Source organism: Thermobia domestica, chromosome 4 (assembly GCF_964235325.1).
Source record: "Thermobia domestica chromosome 4, izTheDome1.hap1.1, whole genome shotgun sequence".
Lineage (NCBI taxonomy): Eukaryota > Metazoa > Arthropoda > Insecta > Zygentoma > Lepismatidae > Thermobia > Thermobia domestica.
In genome coordinates, this window is record NC_137457.1 from 83,062,171 (window position 1) to 83,085,345 (window position 23,175).

The following is a 23,175-nucleotide window of genomic DNA, read 5'->3' on the forward strand; positions in this document are numbered from 1 at the left end:
CAAACTTATTATTATTATTATTATTATTATTATTATTATTATTATTATTATTATTATTATTATTATTATTATTTTATCTTGATAACTTACTATTATTTTGTGCTTGACTACACTCGCTTGATACAACAACGCTATTTTCAACTTGGTATTAGTTTGATTTAAAAGTTAATATGTCAAGATTGATTTCAGGCTGATATTTTAAGTATTCAAACTTAGTAGTGGTAACTTCCTATCTGAATTTTAGCTTGAATTTTAGCTTGACCTTATCATGCCATGACCTGCCACAGAGAGAACAATTTCCCACATGCAAATCTAAAATGGGATAATCTTCATAGGCAGTTCCATATTTTCAAACCTAAATTGTAGTAAATACTGATTTTTTTTTTGGTCGTGCGTTTGGCCTATCCATTCACCTAGGTTTTTCACAATTCCCTGGAAAATATTCTGCTGACATGTTTGATGGTCACCTCAGTATATAGTTACAATAACGGCAGTTTTGTTCTAATATCGTTCTAGTTTCTAAAACTGAACATTCAAGAACTGAAAATTAATGGAAAATATATTTGGTTAATGATAGGAACGTTCTTAGCAACTAGAAGTGGACAAACTCCGATGACATGACACAAGTTTGAAACGGACTTAAGATTAAGATTTCAGGTGAGCTTGCTACCACTGTATTATTATATATTTTAAGGAAAAAGTATATTCAATATAAACAAAACACGATGTCAAACAACTGGAGGACATATAGTAAACACTTGCTTAGTCGGTTACCTTGTTAATGATGTTCTTTGTAAGTCATAGTATTTAATACTTGGTTCCTAGCAAGAAGTGATTCATAGTTTAACACGATTTGCGATGCTGTTCACGATTATCTTACAGAAGAAATCTCCTTTTTTAGCCTAAGGCGCTTCGTGGCACATCTTCTCCCGCACTTCTTAATTTTGAGATAAGGGGAACACTCATTGCATATGGCATGTTGTCATTAAAACGTTTAAATTTTCTGGCAGTTCCTAAAACCCCATAAAAGTTTGAAATTAATCGGAATTGAAAAGAACACAAGGATATTGTGTTCACGGAACAATACATCCCATTAGAAACAGGCAATTTACAAACAAGTCCGTCTAGATTTTTTTTTTAAAGGTTGTGATATCTAGTGCAGAACTAGGTCTGGCACTCTACTTAATCTTCGTAGATTTCTATTTACAACTTTTTCCGAAACTTGGTAATCACACATTGCAAATAAGTCATTGCGTGTAGTATTTAAAGAAATATCCTGCAGTACTTAAAACTCTTTTATCTTTGATTAGAGCAGTTTCTAAGAACGTCTTCTTAACGTAAGCTCATTATTATTATTATTATTATTATTATTATTATTATTATTATTATTATTATTATTATTATTATTATTATTATTATTATTATTATTATTATTATTATTATTAATTTACATATATGCCGTATTATCGTTTCCGAATTAATTGTCCGTGTATGCCTAATGATAATCTTATCAAAAAATATGAAATGGTCTCTTTACATACAATTTTGTTGCTTAAAAGTATTGCTATACTGTAATATAATAATAATCATAGTATGGTTAGCTTACGCATAGTAGCAATGATGCGTAAGCTAACCATATAGCTACAAAGGATCTCTAGGGACGCCCTTGTTCACCATACTAATCATAAGTAAAATTTCAATTTATGGAATAGTGTATGGAGTATTTTTATCTAGTATCATGTTTGAAAAAAGTACCATAGCACTATTTAGTAAAATATTTATCTTATATCTGTCGATATAATGGTGTCCATTACACATTTACCATACTTATATCGAATGAAAGATAACAAAGACACAGTACTGAATAGAAAACAGAGGTGGTCTTTTGTTTCTGCTTCTTTGAAGCCACAGGTTCTTCAAATCATAAAGCTTCTCAACCTTTTCCATCGGCGTACCACGAAAGCATATCATTAATCAATACTACCATATGTCGTACGTGCCCTCAACATCGACTCGCGTACCACCAGTGTTACGCTTACCATAGGTTGAGAACCTCTGCTCTAACGTAATAAAATTTGCCCTATTTCTTATCTGCGAAATTGGAAATGAAACGAGTAATCACCATTTCTAGCAAGAAACAACTTCCTTTCCTTGTTTTCTAAGATTATGGAGAGAAAGTCGGTCAATTACTTTTTCTCTGAAGTTAACTAAAGTGTTTAATATTCTTACGTCTCTGAGGTTGACAACCAAAGTTTCACAATAAAGAATAACGTTTCTTTAGAGACAATACATAAGGGAAGATATATTGAAATCTTAAGTAGGTGACACGTAGCTGCCTTTTCCATTATCAATACAAGGAATTTGGATTTAGTTTGCGTTTAACTTACCTAGAATAAAGAAAAAAACTCAATAAATAATAATATTAAAATTAGTATGGCACCACTGTAAATGAGAGCGAAATATTTTATTGAAGTTCCTGTTTTCAGCGTCTTAGCCTTGAAAAATGTTCATCAGCAACTAATTAGAGTAATTAATTTTTTCTATTATAGACGGCCAGAGATGAAGAGGAAGCTATAATGATCTTATTATTTGATATACTTCCGGTATTGCCTTGATAAGGTAAATGCATTATGTGGTGAAAAATCTTTATGATTTGCGGTTACATGTATTGCTTACGAGACGAGAAAAGATGAGACGAGACGGAATTTTAGTGACAAAACAGCACTTTTACGACACTATTCCAAGAATAATCATCCCGAAACTTCGTCTTGTGGACAACACCACCCGTCATGAGTTTCGAGCGTTCATGGTTTCGAATAGTCCACTCTACCACACTACATATGGTTAATCTTCAAGAAGATAACTTCTCAAATCAATCTAATATTTTTATCAATTCCATCCACTTTCTCGTTGTTATATGGTAAGTGTAGGCGTCTTTGACAGCAGAGATCTGGTTAGATTTGCGGTGAAAGCTTATGTGGTTCAGATCAGACGTCAAGATGCAGGTCCATATCCTATATAAAAATGAAATGAAATGAAATTCTTGAGTTTTGCGTCCCATGGTTATGGCGGCTAGGCTTAAGGAGACGGTAATGATGAATAATGAACGAAATAGTGGAATGAATAAGATGGGAGGAATCAGGGGAACCCCGAGGAAACCCATGCACACGGTGTTTGTCCACCACAAGGTTCACTTGGCGGGAGCAGTATTTGAACCTGAAAGCCCATGCACCAGAAATAAACGCTCTACCACTGAGCCACCGCGGCTCCCACCTCCTATATAATATCGCTGCTGAATGAAACTCCAACTTCTACTTGATCAACTAACCAATTTAAAAAGAATACATAATTATGTGAAAATCGGTCTTTAGACAATCACAAACAGTCACGTCAGGTGACTTATTATATACGTTCATCACTAAAAGTAACTTAATTTAGTAAGTATAATCAAACTTAATACATAAAGAATGTTCATATATGCAGACTAAGCTATTAAACGTGAAGTAGACCCCTTGTGAATACGGTATTAAACCTCAAAGCGTATGCAAAATGCAACGAATTACATAGTGTCGAAAAAAATAGAACTTTATTTGTTCAGGTAGTCAAAAGGCCATTTATGTAAACTAAAAAAAAAAATCCACACATGTGAGCACTTACTTCAGCAAGCAAATTGAATTCAAGACATAAAATACTGCATGTATACATAATAAAATAACAAAAGTAAAATAGCTGTTTGCCCTATTCCAAACGTATACAATGAGCAAAAGATTCACGTAAAATGTAGAGGCAAATTGACCACTACGGAGCTAATTTTCATGAAACACTATGCTGATCGTTGAGTGGCTGTCGAGGTAAGCTACCGATTGTTTAGAATAGTGTGTCAGGACTGCCGGTCATGGGACTGGAACCTCGTTCTCATATATGAAATTGTGGATAATCGCTTACACCACTTTTTTCATTTCCAATTCTCATAATAGGAACGTCTCGTATTTACACACCAAATCATTTGAAAAGAATGATGCCAGTAAACAAACAGTCGCGCCAGGCAAATCAGTAAGTGTGGCTTCCAGAAAGAAAGCTTTTTCTACGGTAATCAAAAGACTATCTCACGTGAACCTTAGAAAGATGATCTACAACTATGAGTACATTATAAATAACTAATGTGATTCTTGAATTATCAGTTTAATCAAACTTAAAATTATTATATGCAGCTTGCAAAAAAGGAGCCTTTTCTATTACAGTGGTTAAAAGATCGTGCTGTCTAAACTTTATAAACAACTTCTATAACTATGAGGATATAATACGCATTTATCTATGAAACAGATTTTAACAAATAAAATTGAACACTAAAAAAATGCATATGCAGAGGGATTGCAGACCAAGTTGAGAATGGTAAAATGGTCAACATTTACATTAACCAATCCTCTAACTATATGCTGAAGGTATAATCCTACTTGCGACAGTCTTATGTGAGATAGGAACTGTTAACTGGCCTATTCGCTCTGTTAACTGGCCTATGAGTCATCTATTCGTTCATGCTAAGATAATGGGAAAAGATAAGGTTCCCTCTTCGTTAACTTGTTTCACGCTAGTGTGAATTAGGACCTAACAAAATACACTATGAAAAATGTACGTTCCTAGAGATCACATTTCTTCCAGCCGTTTTACAATTACAAGGATCGTAAATTTTTCCTAACATTCTTGCTTAATCATAAATTTAAGATGTAACCTTATCTTTACATTCATAACTATAAAGCGTCATAAATATAAAGCGTAAGTAATAAGCATTGTATGCAAGTAGTAATAATAATAAACCATTAAATAATATAATATATATTTTTCCTTAACTACCCTTCATAGTTTATCCATGATTGGGACTGAGAACGTATTGGTCATAGTGTTGGCGTATTTAAAAGTTGCGGTAAGTGGGATTTTTCAGAATAAATAATCTCTCTAATATACACACACATGAGCAACTGCCTTTATCATACTTAAGAACTTATACAGAGCAATCTTCTGTCAAAATCACTTCTGCATCAGTGGTAGAGCGTTCACCTCTGGTGCATGGGACCCGGGTTCAAGCCCTGCTCCCGCCAAGTGAACTTTGTGGTGGACAAACACCGTGTGCGTGGGTTTCCTCTGGGTTCTCCCGTTTCCTTCCGCTTTCTTCATTCCACTATTTCATTCATTTCTCCTCATCAGCGTCTCCTTTATCCTAGCCGGCATATCCGTGGAACGTAAAACTTAAAGATTTCATTTCATTTCATCACTTCTACATACACATATGCCACCTCCTTTCCTTGTCAAAATTATCAACTTATAGTATGCAGTTTTAATCTGAACTTGTATCTTGCACATACTATACTCTGTACAGAAGGTACAATCAACTACGCTCCTTATCACACTTCGAAACCTACGGTAAGCAGTCTTTCTCAAAATTATAGAATACAGTTTTTCCAGTTACACTCATTAGCATATAGTGACAGTTCTGTCAAAATTATCACATATACAAGGACAAAATATTACTGGAGCTTTTGCACATACGCAAGTGACCGCAAACATTTCTTCACATCCAGTGTATACTCGTATTCATCGAGGTGGAAGATATCCTGTGGTCTATCATTACATATTTTCCTTATTTTTCCCTCCAAATTCAGAACCTTGCTGTCATACAAAAGATTGTTTGGCGGAGTTTCATTCTTCAAAGCAATTATTAGGTGACAAATATGCCAAAACAGCACACATTCTTATATGAAGCCTGACTTCGGCGTCTTTCTTGTACTGCCTTACCAAACCGATATCCTGCAATTTTCCCCAAATGCATTGATTAAAATGATAGTTGCAACCATTGACATCCACTGCCGGAAATACAGCCCTCAAACTTGAAACAGCTCCTGCTTCTATTATTACGGATTTCGGTTTCCACAAAGGTAGAGAATTACCCAGATGCTCAAACAGTTTACTGTAGGTTTCTTTCCTCCTATTGGGTAAAAGAATATACAGTACAGGGATAAATCCGAAGAAATCATTACTCAAGCTACAAATCTCTCGCAGAATTCATCTAGCTACAAAGAATTATAACAGATTGCTATGCGACAAGCTTTTATGTCTAAGTCAAAACAAAGGGAGAAGACGAATTAAGAAATTAATTTATGTTTTGGTAGCATATAACAGGGGGAAGGTAATTTAAAGAGTTTACCTTTTGGGTTCTGTAGAGTGCACTGCATTGTAATTGGTGGGATTCGTTGGGAATATCCAATTAGATGTAAGGGATCTCTTTTAGTATTGAAATGTTTTTCTCATTTTATTCATAGAGTCTTAGGAAGTCTAGAGTAGAAGTCTAGAGGAAGTCTTAGAAATGTAGATAGTTGGCAAAACTGTTACGCGTTTAAGATTAACAAAATAAAATATATTGCTTTGCTTAGTGAGTAATTAAATTAAGTACAGAAAGCAGAGCTTTGGAAGGAAGGAGACATAACGGTTGGATTTTCAATAATTAATTACATAGGAATACACGTTCATGAAAATATTCCTGTTGTCTCGTTATTTTATATGTTTTATGTCAAATTTAACTCAAAATTAAGATAAGTTTTGTTTGCACTCACAGTAGATGGAAAACATATTTGACGAATAGTATCACTGGCACGTAAATTTTTCATAGCAAGGTTGTTCGGACGCTAATAACGCCAGAGGCAAACATATTTTAGGAGAAGGAATGAGCTCATAATATAGATAAGAGTTCCTGTTGCTAATAGGACTGTCGCTTCTAGGACTAATTCATGCTGAAAGTATCAGTATAACGGTTCAAATCAAGATGATCATTAGCCTATCCTTCAGGACTTTTAGGCGCTGATTTACTCGCTTCCATTTAATCTTTTACGGCCTAGATTTCTAACTTATAGCATTGACGTTAAGTCGTCATTGTTTCGTTGTTCTTGTTGATATTAAGGTAACGAATTTTTCTGTTTCAACATGGAACAAACTTAAAAACAATAATAAAAACAAAAGAAAGAAAATATACTCAGTTAGTAAAAGCACTTCATGTAAATACTAGCAATTTACTACTGTTTAGATTTTGCTATGTCTTTTATTTTTATTAGACGCAATTGGGGCGCTTAGTAAGCTTTATATAGTATTATAAAATAAAACGGGTAAATGCTTTGCTTACTGTGTAAAGTATTCTATCACCCTTTAAAAAATAAAATAAAATTAGTTTTTTTCCTCCAATGTACCGTCATTTTGCACCGATCTTAAATGAGACGATGATGATGAGATGGATGATAACAGTTGAATGAGGTAAGGGTGAGGAAACAAGATAACCCCGAGAAAACCCTGGCAATCGGTGTTTGTCCACAACAAAATTCAGTTAGCGGACTGGGATCAAACCAAAGACTTCAATCACTAGAGGTGAACACTCTACTAGTGAGCTACGCGACCTACTTTAAAAGCCGATATGATTGCACTGAATAAATAGGTTTATAGAATAATTTTGGGTTCATTTCATTTATACTAAGAAATAAAATGTTCAGTAAACTACATTTCTAATTTTGACCGAAACTATCAGTGGAGATAAATGTTACCCGTGAATAATTTGAGTAGATTATATAAAATTTTAAAGTATAGCCCTACTATTCGAACCTGATAGTACTTGAAACCATCAGTTTAATTTTCAAAGTACATTTTCAAGTGTGTCAGTGAAATCTTATTGATGTTCTGAAGCGCTTCTTCATCAAAATAAGAGATTTATATGAATTTGCAATATGATTGTACACCTTATTAGATTTGTTTAACGAAATTTGAGCACACTAACACACTAGAAACTATTTTTAACAACATGCAATTTGCAGCACAAGCACGAACTGGTTACAATTCGATTTCCAAACTATGTTATGCATAAGTGTCAGAAGTCATAGAACGGCTTTGTCCGTCCATCTGTCTACAGGTATTAGAGTAGGTAACCCGTAAAAACCTCACGAAACGTGTACTTAGCGTAATTAGACTGTACCTAGTGCAATGAGTATTTTGCAATTGAAGTCATGAACGAGTACGATGTATGTAATTGAACTTATAAAAGAGTATGGGGTGTTAATGATAATATGAATTAATTTTTAACGTGATTTAAATATGTAATTGTTGTTTACGTACGACATAATGTTCCGCACCATGAGATGAATCCCTAATTACGATTTTTTTATGATTTACATATACATAATGTACCGCAGAATGAAACTAATTTGTAATTATGAATTTATGTTGTTGTACAAATTAAAATTATTGAATAAATAAATAAAATATATTTACTTACCGCTGACGTCCTTTGGCGACGCACGGCGATGACACACGAACCGCACAGACCGCCCACAAAGTGGATTTACAATTTCGGAATAGTTATTGTAGAAAAATATATAAGCATACCGTATTAAGAATTATTATTGTCCATAAATAAATATATGCATTCTTTCTTTATCTTATATTGAATACACATACTTATTTGATGTTTAATGAATATATATATATATGCATAACACACATTTTTTAAAAAAGTAAGAGCGTCACATAAAGCATTATTAAACCATATAAATAAATTTAATTGTATGATACGTGATATGACGCAGTTCATGTATTTTTCTTTTATCTTAAAGAATATACATACTTTTTGATATTAGTGTATATAGGTATAGGAATAAAACATAATATCGATTTTTTTTATTTTTATTGGTTTGTTTTTGGTTTAAATATATTATTTAAATAGAAAAAATGAATAATTGTTGTTTTCATTCATATAGTTATATATTTTCAATTGTATATTTTAATAATTGTTGTTTTTATTCATATATTTGCATATTTAAAATATTAAAAAAGAATATTTACATATTTACATATTTAAAATATTAAAAAAGAATATTTACATATTTACATATATACAATATTTACATATTTACTACACTTGGAATATTTACATATTTACAATATTTAAAAAATATTTTCATTTATACAATATATACATATTTACATTGCATGATGATGCGTGTACGATGGTATTTAACGCAATGCAGTATGGGGTATGAGGATAATATAATATTCACTACTTGTGAATGCAAGAAAGAAACCCAATGATGTGAATAATTATATGCTATATCCGAGGCAGTATAGCAATGTTTTGCGAAATTGCCATAGTCATCTCCTTTCATTCATACCATTAATATATATACAATACTTACAATACTATTTACATATTTACAACACACTTACTCTTGTATTCATTCACACACTCCTCACAGAACAAGACTTTGCCTTCGATAACCATATGGAATACTACGGTAATCTGTTTCACTGTCAGGGTTTAGTCTTTGTCGTTTATTATTTACTTTACGATGTGTTTTTACCTGTGTTTTAGAAAGAATAGAAAACCCAACCTTACGTACAATCCTCCCTGGAAACTTTAACTCTTTTTTCTCTATTTTGTTTTGAACTAATTTGTAAAAATGTTCAAAATTAATTTCCTTTCGCGTTCTACTGTCCAAAGTGATTGCCCTAATTTTATATATATAATCAAATTTTCCCGTCCCAATTTCTTTCATTCTAAACGCATAATTTTTAGCCCCTAATCCAATAAACATATCGATTTCCCACCCTTCTGGTACTTCATTAGTTAATTCTCCCAGGTAGGATCCGGTTGTAAGATTGGATTCTCTATCTCGTTGCTGTATAAACATAATGCTGTCTGTGTCACAGTAAAGAACATGATTTGGTCCTGCAGCAGTCAATAGGTCATGAAGCCGCAGCCTTGCCCATGAGGTGATGAACGAAGCAAGCACGACATTTGAAAACTTCCAAGGTTTATTTTCGCTTTCAATTTCTTTGTAAGTAATTAGGAGATGGCGTTGACCAATGAGTGTTACTGTCTGTACTTCGTATTGTGGTGACAGCAGGTACGTCAAAAACCTTTCCGGAGTGTCAACGACTTTTGATTGTGAAAGATCGGTTCTTTGTCCCCATTTTCCATAAAGCGAGTTGAGGAATATTTTAGCAATATACCTCAGACCCGGGTTTGTCCTAATATTATTGTAATTTAATTGTATGCCTTCATGGGCATAATACTTATTAATGTATTTTTGTTTGTCTCCTTCGCTTTGACATGATGCAGGAAATCCTGAAGCCTCCTGCTTCATTTGAAGGAAAGAATTCACATAATCATTGAACAGACTATCTGAATTTTCTTTCTCACCGCCAACCAGGTTAAATTCCCAAACTTCCTTTATTTTGAGTATCTTATATCCATTTTGAAGTGCTCTATGCAATTCTGGGGTACAGAACGTTCCAGTAATAGCACGATCATTTTCACTATGCAAACACTCGGTAACACTTTCTTCCTCCATACATGTGCGACATAAGCCAAAAAGTAATCGGCCATGTGCAACATATGGCAGGATCGGAAAGAATAATTCACTTGGAGGCAAAACGGAACATTTAATCATACCATGAATTTTTCCCACATCTGGGAAAACCGGCCCCCTATGAATTTTTGGCGCACCCACTGGCAACGGTTTACGAGCCATTACCCAGGGGTAGAGGCTAGTAACATCTAGATACTGAATATACTCCTCATCAGTACACTCATACAAGGCATTAAAGCATTCAGTTCGGCCGCGATTAAATCCGTGCTTGGGAACCAAATGATCAACAAGATCATTACACCGAGTTTTAATAAACTATTGAATGGTCTTGTCGAACTTCACCTAGTCATTCCACTCACATTCCCATTTCTCAACAACGTTGAGATTATGTTCTTTTAAATATTGGGATTTAATAACGGTCGCTTCGTACCTTTGCTGCATGGTTGTACGATGGGGTGAGGACGCGTCAAGCTGTTCGTGACGCATATCAGGGTAACAGGTCAAACAACCATGGAAAAAACACCCATGAAATTCATAAACAGTATTACTAGATGGTTCATACCCATCCACCTTGTATTTTCCAAATCGTCTTTCGCCTCCATTTCCTGAATGTTGAATTTCAGTACCTCTTGTTTCGCTCATATACCGCAACCATTGCAAAGCTTTTACACTTTGCCGATCGCGGTAGTCAAATCCAAGAGGTGGAATAAGGGCAATTGACTCTTTGGGTAAATACAAAGTGCAGTATGTAAGCATAGCAAGACTGGCTATGGTTCCGGATGAAATGAAACACTGGATTCCGCCAGTTTTCTCCTCTACCATATCCGAAAACTTGATAACCGCTTCTGCTAAAATTCTCACATCATTGCGGCAATACTCCAACATCTCTTTTTGCAGGTCATACTGCTCGCCACTTGCAGCACGTTCTTGGTGCCAGGCGATTAATTGTTGATGTTCTTCCGGAGCACGATTTTCAGGATCAAAATACTTAATGTCCGGAATTTTGCCTACATAATTTTGATTTCTTGGTGTATTGAACAAGTATGGGAAATCTCCCTTTCGTAAATTACTAGAAAGACCTAATGATTTCGGGAGTTTTGATAATTTAACTCCCATGTAAAGAAATGTATCACGGAAAATTAAATGGTTACCGACCCACAACTCGGTAATTTTGTGCCCCGTCATTGTCATTGATGGTGTAAGATGTTGGGTTTCAATGAGATTTTTAAGACAGAAATGGATATCATAGCGTGATCCGTTATGGCTCAGTACAATTGTACGTTCGAACTTCGGACGAGATATTAACACAAAGTTAATAAACTCGTCGATGTTCTTAAAAGAAAACTCGCGTTTTCCATTTTCATTTCCACATTCATAACATGGCATGTCTAAACTGCTACCCTTACACTTATAGCAAATCAATTGGGCGCAAACAAGATTTACTACATGTTGCTGTTCATCCTCGTTATTCGTATCTAGAAGCATAGTCTCTACATCAAACACTATGTACAAATACTTTTCTACACGGGTAAGTTATTGGTTCTGTACATAACATATATGGTCACGTTCAACATAATCATAGCATGATTTACACAAACGCTCCCCGCATTTATGCACAGAATTACGACGGCATCTCAAATCAAACATAACACCACATTTATCACACACCCTAACCCCATTACATACACTCTTGCCACGTCCGATCGCATCTTTATGATTATCAAAACACTCATTTGTCGGAACAATCTATGACAATCATCGCATTTTCGTTGCATATCAGAGGACGATAACTCGTGGTACTTTTCACAATACGTGCACTTAAATTCACACTTATGAAAAATACCTGAGTCATTGTACCCCTGCAAGCAATGATTACAAAAGCCGTCGGTTCCCAAAAGTTTACGGATACTAGTTACCAGTTGGTAGTGATTATCTTCGTACAACAAATATATTTGCTTACCACCTTTAATTCCCGGATATATCACATAAAATTCTCGTGTCATTTGATTCCTTTCATACACAATGATCTGATACTTGGGTGCAAGGTGGTTTTGTATTTTTTTCAGATCGTTCAAAGTACACCCATTTTGATCTACTGCATTTATTCCTAGTTTTATGGCTAGTTTCTTTGCTTGTTTCAACAATCGTTTCGGATTGTTTTTCAAATCATACACTTGATTATACCTTTGATCAGCCCTTGCCATCCCCAGAGTTACACTCTTTGGGAGGCAGTACACATCCTTTTCCATAGGAAGTAATTTATCTTCCAAGAAGTCACCCAATGGAAGAAACTTCTTAATGGTTCGTTCACGTCTTTTACCTCTTCCCTTTCGGAGATGCACACTATGCACCTTAAATGTAACGTCACCTCCGATTAGGAACTCCTCATTACTGTTGAGGGTATTTTCCACTACGGAAAAGAGGACCTCAGGGTTCAATTCCGATTTTTTGCGCCATGACAGATAAATTGGTTTGTTTAACTTCGAGGCAGTGCTCTCGATAGTTATTCCTACAAAGGTGTTCTTGTCAACATCCTTTAATGTATGGGTCATTACAAAATCAAATAGATCTTGTATATATTTTTCTGGATCTTCGATTCCATTTGAACCCATACACTTAATGGTTAGTTCTGTCCCCTTTAGCCCAAAGTAAGCATATGTTCGGGATGTACTTTTTACTACTTCAAACTGTTGTGCACCCATACCATCCATTGTCTTAGGTACTTCCTCAAAACTCACAGAACCAAATCCACTTAAGCTCATAGGTTCCTCAGAACTAGCAGAGCTTGGCCCTGGTAAGTTTACTGGATTACCTAATAGCTCAGCAGCGGCATCACCAAGTAAACCATCAGTTTTACCTGCTAATAGCAGATTCTTGAACTTTTCACAAGCCTGATTTTTTATACTATCCTCACGAAAGAATCCGCACTGATATAAATCAAAAATATCAGCAGCGGTTTCACAGGTTGCCAAAATAATTTCCTGGACAGCCCCATAATGCTTAAATAGCGCCTGCAAAAAACGCTCATACTCAGAACTACGTACACGCACCCCATTGCTATGAAATTTTTCCACTATAATTTTCCAAGAATAATAAACAACTTCGGGTGCCTCATATCCGAAGCGTTCTGCCATGATTAATAGTTCACTTAGGTCATTTGCAGTTGTAGAAGCCATCTGTAATCAAATATTATATTGTTGTATATTTTATCAGTATACGTTCAAGTTAAATTCACAGTATTTTTTTCACTGACCGCACAACGATAATTGTAAATAACAAATTCAGCAAAGATTCAGTTTTAAGGATCCTTTCACAGCTGACGATAACTATAAATCACAATGTTACGTGTCAGTTTACCAAACATACACCTAATACTTTACTATTTCACTGTAATACAACTTTGTTTATCCGCAAGATTTACCGAAAATTAAGTTCTAACTTTATTAACAATTTCACCAATACTTGACGTTAACTTTAATAAAACTTTCCGTAACTTGTTTCAGTTCACAAAAGATTTAGTTCTTACTTTACCGACAATAAACTTAAAAGGTTATCGGTAATTGTACTAATATTTATCGCTAACTATAATAATAAAACTTCCCGTAACTTTTTTCAGTTTACCGAAGATATACTTCTAAGTTTATCGGTAAATCCTTCACTAGTTTCCGCTATCAGCAATTTACAATTTGCCGTAATAAAATTCTCTTTAGGGTAATTGCACCACGCAGTGTAAACCAGAAACGTCTTCACTTTTTCATTGATTCTTCACTACTAACTGTTCGCTCAATTTTACCTATCTTATATACACGAAGTTTTCCGAAAATTAACGAAGTTTCCCGAAGTTTGCCGAAAATAACCGAAGTTTCCCGAAAATAAACTTATTTAAAATAACAAAGTTTCGTAACTTTTTCAGCACAACGATAATATAATTAAAGTTTATCGGTAAATCCCGTAGTACTTCCCGATAGCTATAAATGTGAATGTCACATAACTTTTAATTAACTAATGTAAGTTTGCAATACCAACACGTATTGTGCAACAATTAACGTCTTCAGTTTAGCACTATTACTTGTATAGCGAACGCCGCGGATTGCTGTGTTCGATTTATACTTTTCAAAATGTAATCTCGTACCCAAATGCATTTAGTTTTGTAATCTCGTACCCAGATACACTTAGTCTTGTAATCCCGTATTCAAAAACATTAGAAATATATGTTAACAAAATGCGTTAGTAATTATTAGAAATTATAACTCAAACCATAATCACACAGTAATTTCCCGAAATAAATTTTCCAACACATATGAACAAAAGTATAACATAAACGAACAAAAATAACAAGAAAGATATACATGATTCAAATTCAATATACAGAAAAATATCAAAGAAAAATAATATACTAGAAAAATATAAAAGGAAGGAAATTTAGAACAAATTATTTAACAGTTCACAACTTTTAAGAACGAGTTTCCTAAAATTCTCCCAACCCTGTTGTTAATAAAGCTTCTACAAGAAGTATACCAATTAAAATCGCATAGCAAGGAAAATACAAAAAAGGTTAGCTTAGTCTCGGTAGTTTTAGATCAAAAAAATTCAACATGATAAATAAATAAAAAGGTTAGGTTAGTATCGTTACTTTAGAATAGAAATTCAACACAAAAATAACATAAAGGAAACAGATTTAGTACCAATTACAAATAATAGAACAAAAAATATTATAGTAAAGAAATATAAAAAAGAAAGTTTAAACGAAACAATGAAAGAAAGAAATACAAAAAATAAGTTAGAAGAAAAGGGTTACGTTAGTTTAAAGCAAAATAACAAATCATAGAAGCAAATTATTTAACAGCTTAAAACTTTTAACAAGTTTCCAAACATTTTTACAACGAGTTTTATTATAAATAACACGAAAGAATAAATAATTAACATGCTCCCAACAAAGTTAGAGTTTCCAAAGTAAAGATACAATACAACAGCAGTGATGAAAACGAAAAAATTAAAAAAGAATCATTAACAAAAGAAATTTATCAGTGAACAAAATTATGAAACAAACAAATCAGTTTGATATCATTTTAATGTAAGCGAAATTTAATTTATTTCTAAAATGTTGTTGGTGACTACTAACGATAGTATTATACATTAAGTAATAATTAGCGATATTTTATTTTTTCTACTACTACTTTATATTCCGTGAAAATTAATATTTGTATTAGTAAGTTGTATTAGTAAGTTGTTTTTTTCATATTTCCAATTTACTTATAATGTAAAAAATGTAAATATCAATGCTTTGAATGTTTCAAACAAAATTCTAGAACAGCTATTCTGTGAGCGTATAAGTAATTCAATACATGAAACTCGTTAGTTCTAAATTTCAGTTCTTAATTCTTACGATTCGTAACATGAAATTTTTTCATTGTAATTTTTCGTATGCTTTTTAACTCTGTAATGTTAATCTACAATTCTTGAAACTGTAAGTTTGCAATTCCTCATACTTTCGTTTCATTATATGAAACTCTTTCATTTAAAATGCAAGTTCTGAAAATGAAAATGTAATTTTCAAAATTAAAATGTCAAAGTGAAAAATAAAATTGTAGTTTAGTAAAACAAAATACAAAATGTAAAATAAAAAAAAAGGTTTATACCTTCATTTCATTACATAAAATTCTTTCATTCTAATAGTACATGTGTATATGTAACTATGTTAATTGTAACATTCAATTCTTTATACTTATTTAATTATATTAATTTGTGTGATTAACTCCTTAGTTACAAATTACCGATTTTTATATGTTATTTTTTAGGTTAAAATGTTTTGAATTCTTTAGTAATCAATTTATGTAAGTCAAATTAGTTTAAAAGTTTTTACCAAATATAATTTTATATCAATAAAAAGTTAACACTCACCACCGCTGGTCAAACTTAGGAAATCTGTCTATTGTTTTCCCAGTCAAGTATTAGTTGAAGATGAAACAGTTGGATGCTGTAATAATAAGAAACATTACTTTACATGAATCATTATAGAAATTTTGAAAAATGTCTTTTACTATACTATATGTTGGAAATTAATTTGCATGTAAACATTAAATGCATGCTGTCAAAACTTTTTGGTATGCGTTTAACAATGTAACATGTAATGAAAATATATGTAGTTACTAGTAATTGTATATTTAAATTTAATTTGCATGTAAACATTAATTGCATGCTGTCAAAATTTTCGTATGCGTTTAACAAACTTAACTTGCAATGAAAATATATGTTGTTACTATTAATTGTATATTTAAAATTTATTTACACATAATGAAAGTATATATTGTAAACATTGAACTGTTGCATGCATGAAAAAAAATTAACTGTTAAAAAAACTGTATGATAAAAATATTTAAACATGACAAACTTAAAATAAAAACAAAAAACTGCATGTTGAAAAAACTGCATGTTGTGTTCTTTAATAAATGCATGTTAAAAAACAAACTTTAACAGAAAAGAAAAATATACGGTTTTAAAAAAATAACTGCTGTTGCAGGCAAGAAAAAGTTTTTAAGTGGTGTTAACAAAACTGCATTCCAAAAACAAACTCGACAAACTTCAAATAAAAAATATACTTTTAAAAAATAAGTGTTGTATGCAAGAAAATTTTTAGTGATAGAATTATTCTGTTTTCGCATCTTATTTTCTTATTCTCTCGTATTATTTACAATAATATTCTTGATTTAAGAATTAAGTGTAGGTTATAACTACTTGCATGTAACTTAAAACTATGACGTGTGCTACTATCCCGAGACAAATTGCATGCCACAGAAAAAACTTACATGTAGACATAAAATAAATTTAAAAGAAAAGAGGAATGCAAGAAAAAAATGTAACTGTTGTTTAAAAAAACGCTACGCAAAACAAAATGCATGCTTTGAAAATTTTTTAAAGTAGTGTAAAGTGCTACAACTTTGTGTTACAAAAAAATAATGCATGTGAAAAATAAACTTCTTTAGATATTATAAACTAATGTGTATAATGAAAAAAATCTTAAGCAAACTTTATACTTACTTTAACTTCTGTGAACTTTGATACTTTGGAATTTCGTTGTAACTTCTAGTTATTAGTTTTCTGCAATCTCCAATATGCTGTTCTGAAATAAAAGAAGTAGCACTTGTAGTTTATTTTCCTAATATTATTATGATTCGTTTCTCATTTCTTTTTTACGTTTCGCTTGGTACACAAGCTTTGAGCAGCTACGCTGCGAACGTACAAGTAAGTCGTGTTATTTCAAATAACACGTACTCCGTAGCATAGTTATGCTGTGAATATTAGAATGTTTAATTAAACTAACTTAACCTCACTGAAACTAACCTTTCTATTTCTATTTCTACTTGGTCTTTTCTTTAATTTCCTGTGCATCTTTAGTTAGAGCAAATTTTATTTGCGAACTTGTAAAAAATTCTTATTTTTTGTTGGTTCGCTTCCTGCGGAAGCTCTGTTTATTTGTTGGTTCGTTTGCTGTGCAAACTCGCTGTTAAATTTGAGTGTGAAAAAACTAAAATTCCTTTGCAAGGTTACTTCGCTTGTATCTTTTCAACCTATTGTAATTTTATTTATTGAGTTCTGCAAGAACTTCTTTGTTAATTTTTATTGGATCGCTTCCTGCGGAATTTTAGTTGGATCCTTTGTTGTGCATCTTGTATTTTGATGGATCGATTTCAATGAAATCTCATAGAAGAGAAACTGTGTTTCGAAATTATGAAAAATTGCGAACTTGTAAATAAATCTTATTTTCTTGTTGGTTCGCTTCCTGCGGAAGCTCTTAAGAACACTCTTTGAGTTTTAATATCTCCTTTCCTTTGCAACTTTATTTCACTTGTATCTTTTCAACCTATTGTACTACTAACAGATTCGTTTTCTACGAAAGCTCTGTTTATTTATTGGTTCCTTTGCTGTGCAAACTCCTTGTTAAAATTGATTCCGAAAATAGTAAAAACTTCGTTGTTATTTTTTTATTGGATCGCTTCTTATTTTTATTATTTCGTATTATTTTTCAATAATACTCTTGCAGCAACATAGTTGCTCTATTTGAGTAATTTATTACAAAGAAATAAAAAATACCTTTGGTAGCAGAAAATATCTTGCTCCTCTTATACTTTTGGTAGTTATTTCTGATACTTTTAGTACTACACCAGTAATAATGCTACTTCCACAAAAGAATTACCTAAAATATAACATAACATGTGTTAGAACATATGTTGTAGTATATACTATATAGTATAAAACCTTATAGCTAACTATATAATATCTATATTTACATTACAGATATATCTATATCTATAACTATATCTATATCTATCTATAACTATATATCTATATTTACATTACAGATATATCTACATCTATATCTATCTATATCTATAACTATCTCTATATCTATATATATCTATATCTATATTTATCTTATATGTTAGTATACTATATGGTATGCCTAATATAAGATAGAAGAACATGATATTGAGTGTATCTAAAGATATATATTTTCTGAAATATGTATAAACCATTTGGTTCTGTTCAGAATGAAATAGTTTTTCAAATTTGTGATACTTTCAAATATCAGTACTACAAGATACTAGGAAAAATCAAGAAGTGGATTTTGTTCAAGAAGAGGTATACAGGAGATGTCAATGGAGTTTTGGTAAGTTACGAATGTTCTAATGAAAGACCTAAAGGAAATATTTATTTAAAAAAACGTCTACGAAAACAGAGTACAAAAAACAATACAAAGAAAAAACAAAGGCAGGCATAAGAAGAAAACATCACAGAAAAACATACATAAAGACAGATGACAAAACATAACAAATTTGGATTATACACAAACAGAAAGCTTTTATTATATACAGAAACATAAAAGTCATAGGATAGCTAATGTCAAATAACTTGGATTAGGTTAAAGAAGATAGAATAGAATAGCAGACAAACATCTTGAGAAATACCTTTAGTAGTGCTAATAATAGCAAATAGCAGCAGAAGTCAAGCAAGAAGAATACTAAACACAATAGAATAGTACTCAAGCATGTTAAAAAATATCACTAGTAGTGCTAATAATACCAAATAGCACCAGAAGCCAAGCAAGGAAAATACTAAACAAAATGGAATAGCAGACAAGCATCCTGAAAATATCACTAGTAGTGCTAATAGCGAATTGGAAAGCAACCCAAGCAAGGAAAATACTAAACAGAATAGAATAACAGACAATCATCTTGAGAAATATCACTAGTAGTGTTAATAATATCGAATAGCAGCAAAAAACCAAGCAAGAAGTATACTAAACACAATAGAATAGCAGCCAATCATCTTGAGAAATATCCCTAGTAGTGCCAATAATACCAAATAGCAGAAGAAAACAAGCAACAATTATACTAAACACAATAGAATAGCAGCCAAACATCTTGAGAAATATCCCTAGTAGTGCTAATAATACCAAATACCAGCAAAGCCAAGCAACAAGTATACTAAACACAATAAAATAGCATACAAACATCTTCAGAAATACCAGTAGTAGTGTTAATGATACCAAATAGGAAAATAATCCAAGCAAGGAAAATACTAACCAGAATATAATAAAATAGCAAAGAAGCAAACAGCAAGCAGAAACTTTTCAAATAGCTTAACATTAGTTCAGGATAGGCACATTCCAAGAAAGAAAATCATGTATGAGCTTATCAATAACTTCATATTGACTAATTAACAAAACCTAGAAACTTTTACTTAGTATTATTTACAAGAAAAAAATTAGGTAATACGTAGAACTAAAAATATTATGTTACATTAAGGAGAATGAAACGTACAAAGACAGGAATATCAAAGAAGTGAAAACTTAATTCAAAATAAAATACTCAGATCATCTAGGTTAGATCGTACTAAAAGCCATCAGATATGAGTTGCAACATGAGATCACTAAAGAAACCAAGCAAATCGATCTACGAAGAGTTACGAATGAAGTAACCACAGAAATAAGTTAGAGCATCTTAAAACCAATTTAAAAACACATACTACTAATAAAAAAGAAAAGCAGGAATAAGTTAACTGAAAGATATAAGATATTAATAAAGTTACTTAGAAGGCATGTTGTCGAAGCTAAGGTAAATTAAGTTGTAGTAGCATTAGGTTCCATAGGATCGTCAAACTCAAGCAAGAGAAGATACTATTTTGTAAGTGGTCTATAGAAAGAAATACATGCAGAAAACTGAAAAGAAATATTTTGAAATAGCAAAAGGTGAAATAGAATTTTAATACCGTAACACAGACAGCAAAAAAAGGACAAACAGAAAAATCAAGATAGATAACTACAAAGATATAGCTAAGTAGCTAAACAGAAAAAATTAAAGATAGGTAACTACATAGAACAAGCTAAGTAGCTGAAGAGAGAGAGATGAAAGAGAGGTAACTACATAGAACTAGCTAAGTAGCTGAAGAGAGAAATGAAAGATAGGTAACTACATACATTAGGTAGCTGAAGAGAGAGATGAAAGATAGGTAACTACATAGAACTAGCTAACTAGCTGAAGAGAGAGATACAAGATAGGTAACTATATAGAACTAACTAATTAGCTAAAGAGAGGTAAAAGATAGGTAACTACATAGAACTAGCTAACTAGCTGAAGAGAGTGATGCAAAATAGGCAACTACATACATCTAATTAGGTAGCTGAAGAGAGAGAGATGAAAGATAGGTAACTACATACATCTAACTAAGTAGCTGAAGAGAGATAAAAGATAGGCAACTACATAGAACTAACTAGCTGAAGAAAGAGATGCAACGTAGGTAACTACATACATCTAACTAAGTAGCTGAAGAGAGACATAAAAGAAAGATAAGTATACAGAACTAAACAATTGAAGAAATAAAGAAATTTTGGTTAGAGAAAAAAAGCTATATAGGCAAAGATATACATTACAAGAAAAAAAGTAGGCCGTATGTTAAGTCATTTACATTAGGATGTTAAAAAATGGAAAATAATTCATAATTATTGTTGTCAACCAGTTTTGGATGTCGAGCAAAGCGGAAATACAACAAATTAAGTTTTAGCTCAAACTAAGAAGTGATGTTTCAGTTAATAAACCAAGGCAAATCGTAAATAAAATAAATTTAAATTAGTTTGCATTAGGAAATAAAATCAGGAACAGTAGTGGCTAACAGAAAGTGAAAACTTATAGGTAAGAAATCACGTAAGGAAAATTTCAGTTCATAGCAAGGACACAATAAGTGATAGCTATATTACTTTATCAGCAATGATGGATTATGTTAAATTAAGAAATGATTTAAACCTACAGTACTAATTAAAAGAAAAGCTAAAAAACATAGTTGGAAGGACACAAGTTAGGCAAAGTTTAGTTAAAAGTCAAAAAATAGTAATGCCAAAGTTAGACAAACACGTTGGTAATACCAATAGATAAAAAAATCAAATTCATAAAAAACAACACTTAAATATCATGTCAAGGGAAATTTGTTCCGTAAAATTTGTAATATCAATAATCTTATTCAAATTAGTGTAAGTCACCGTCACCTCTACATTTTATCGGTATTACAAAAAATATTTCCGTTCTTTTGCTTCTTCGTTTTACGCTATAATAGTACAATTAATTTTAGTGTGCAGTAACATTTTCTTATAAGCAAATTCTCGTTCACTTGGTATACTAAAACAAGAATCCAACATTTCGTAACGTTTCCTTATAATCAAAGTAATCTATTTTTTCCATACTTATGTTTCGTACAAGACATTGCAACACAAACGGAATCATTGACATATCTGTTTACACCGGTTTGCGTTCTATAGATACATGATAACCCCTTCCATACTTTTGTCACCCTATTCTTATTTTATACTAAGGATACTTAGAATAATAAAGTATTACCGGAGTTTAAATAAGTTACCAAAAGTGTAAAATAGTCTAAAGTCAGCAAAACAAGTGCAATCAAAATAAATATATGTGGATTTTTTACCCTCTATATAATGAAAGAATTCTTTAATGTTAAACAATCAGGCGCAAACAACGTTTAAAAAAGCAAGGCAAGTATATGACTGTTGCTAATTAAAAACCTCTCGGCCATAACCCAATAAAAGCTCTATGGAGCCCCAAAAATAAAATACTATGTACCACGGCACTAATAAAAATAACGTTGAAGGTAATCCAGTAAGAGGAAAACAAAAAAATCAATATCTACACACAATCAACAAAGAGTAAATCTTAGGGGACATTCTTCTCCATACTCGCATTTTGCAATATGTATGCTTCACATTTTCCCTCGCAACGCTAGGTAATCAGTTAAAATTGAAAAGTAAACACAGTCAAACTACAGTCCCTTCGGTTTCATTTCTGCATCCCTTTGTTCCGCACCAATTATCGGTATTCTCCACACCCACATTTCAAAGGTTTGCCATGCATCGCCCACTAAAACAACGCATAAATCTGACAATCATTAGATTACATCTTATCCTAATTTCTCAATTCCTTCATTTTTTAAAAACCGAGTCCTATTACTCACAGAAATGAATTAGTTTCCAAACATAAAATCTTTCTCCGACCCGTCAAAATGTCCTTAACACCTTTTAAATGCATCTCATAAGTAAACCTCTGTTCATTCCCTGCTCTAACAATTACTTATTGGTTCAGTGCAAACTATCGCGGGTCTATCAAAAATTACCAAAATTCTTACATAGGGTGCAACAAATAATGGTTCCCAAATGCAATGCTAACAAGCCTCTTCGGAAATGTTCAAGGCCCTCCTTTCTTAGTAGCGCTTA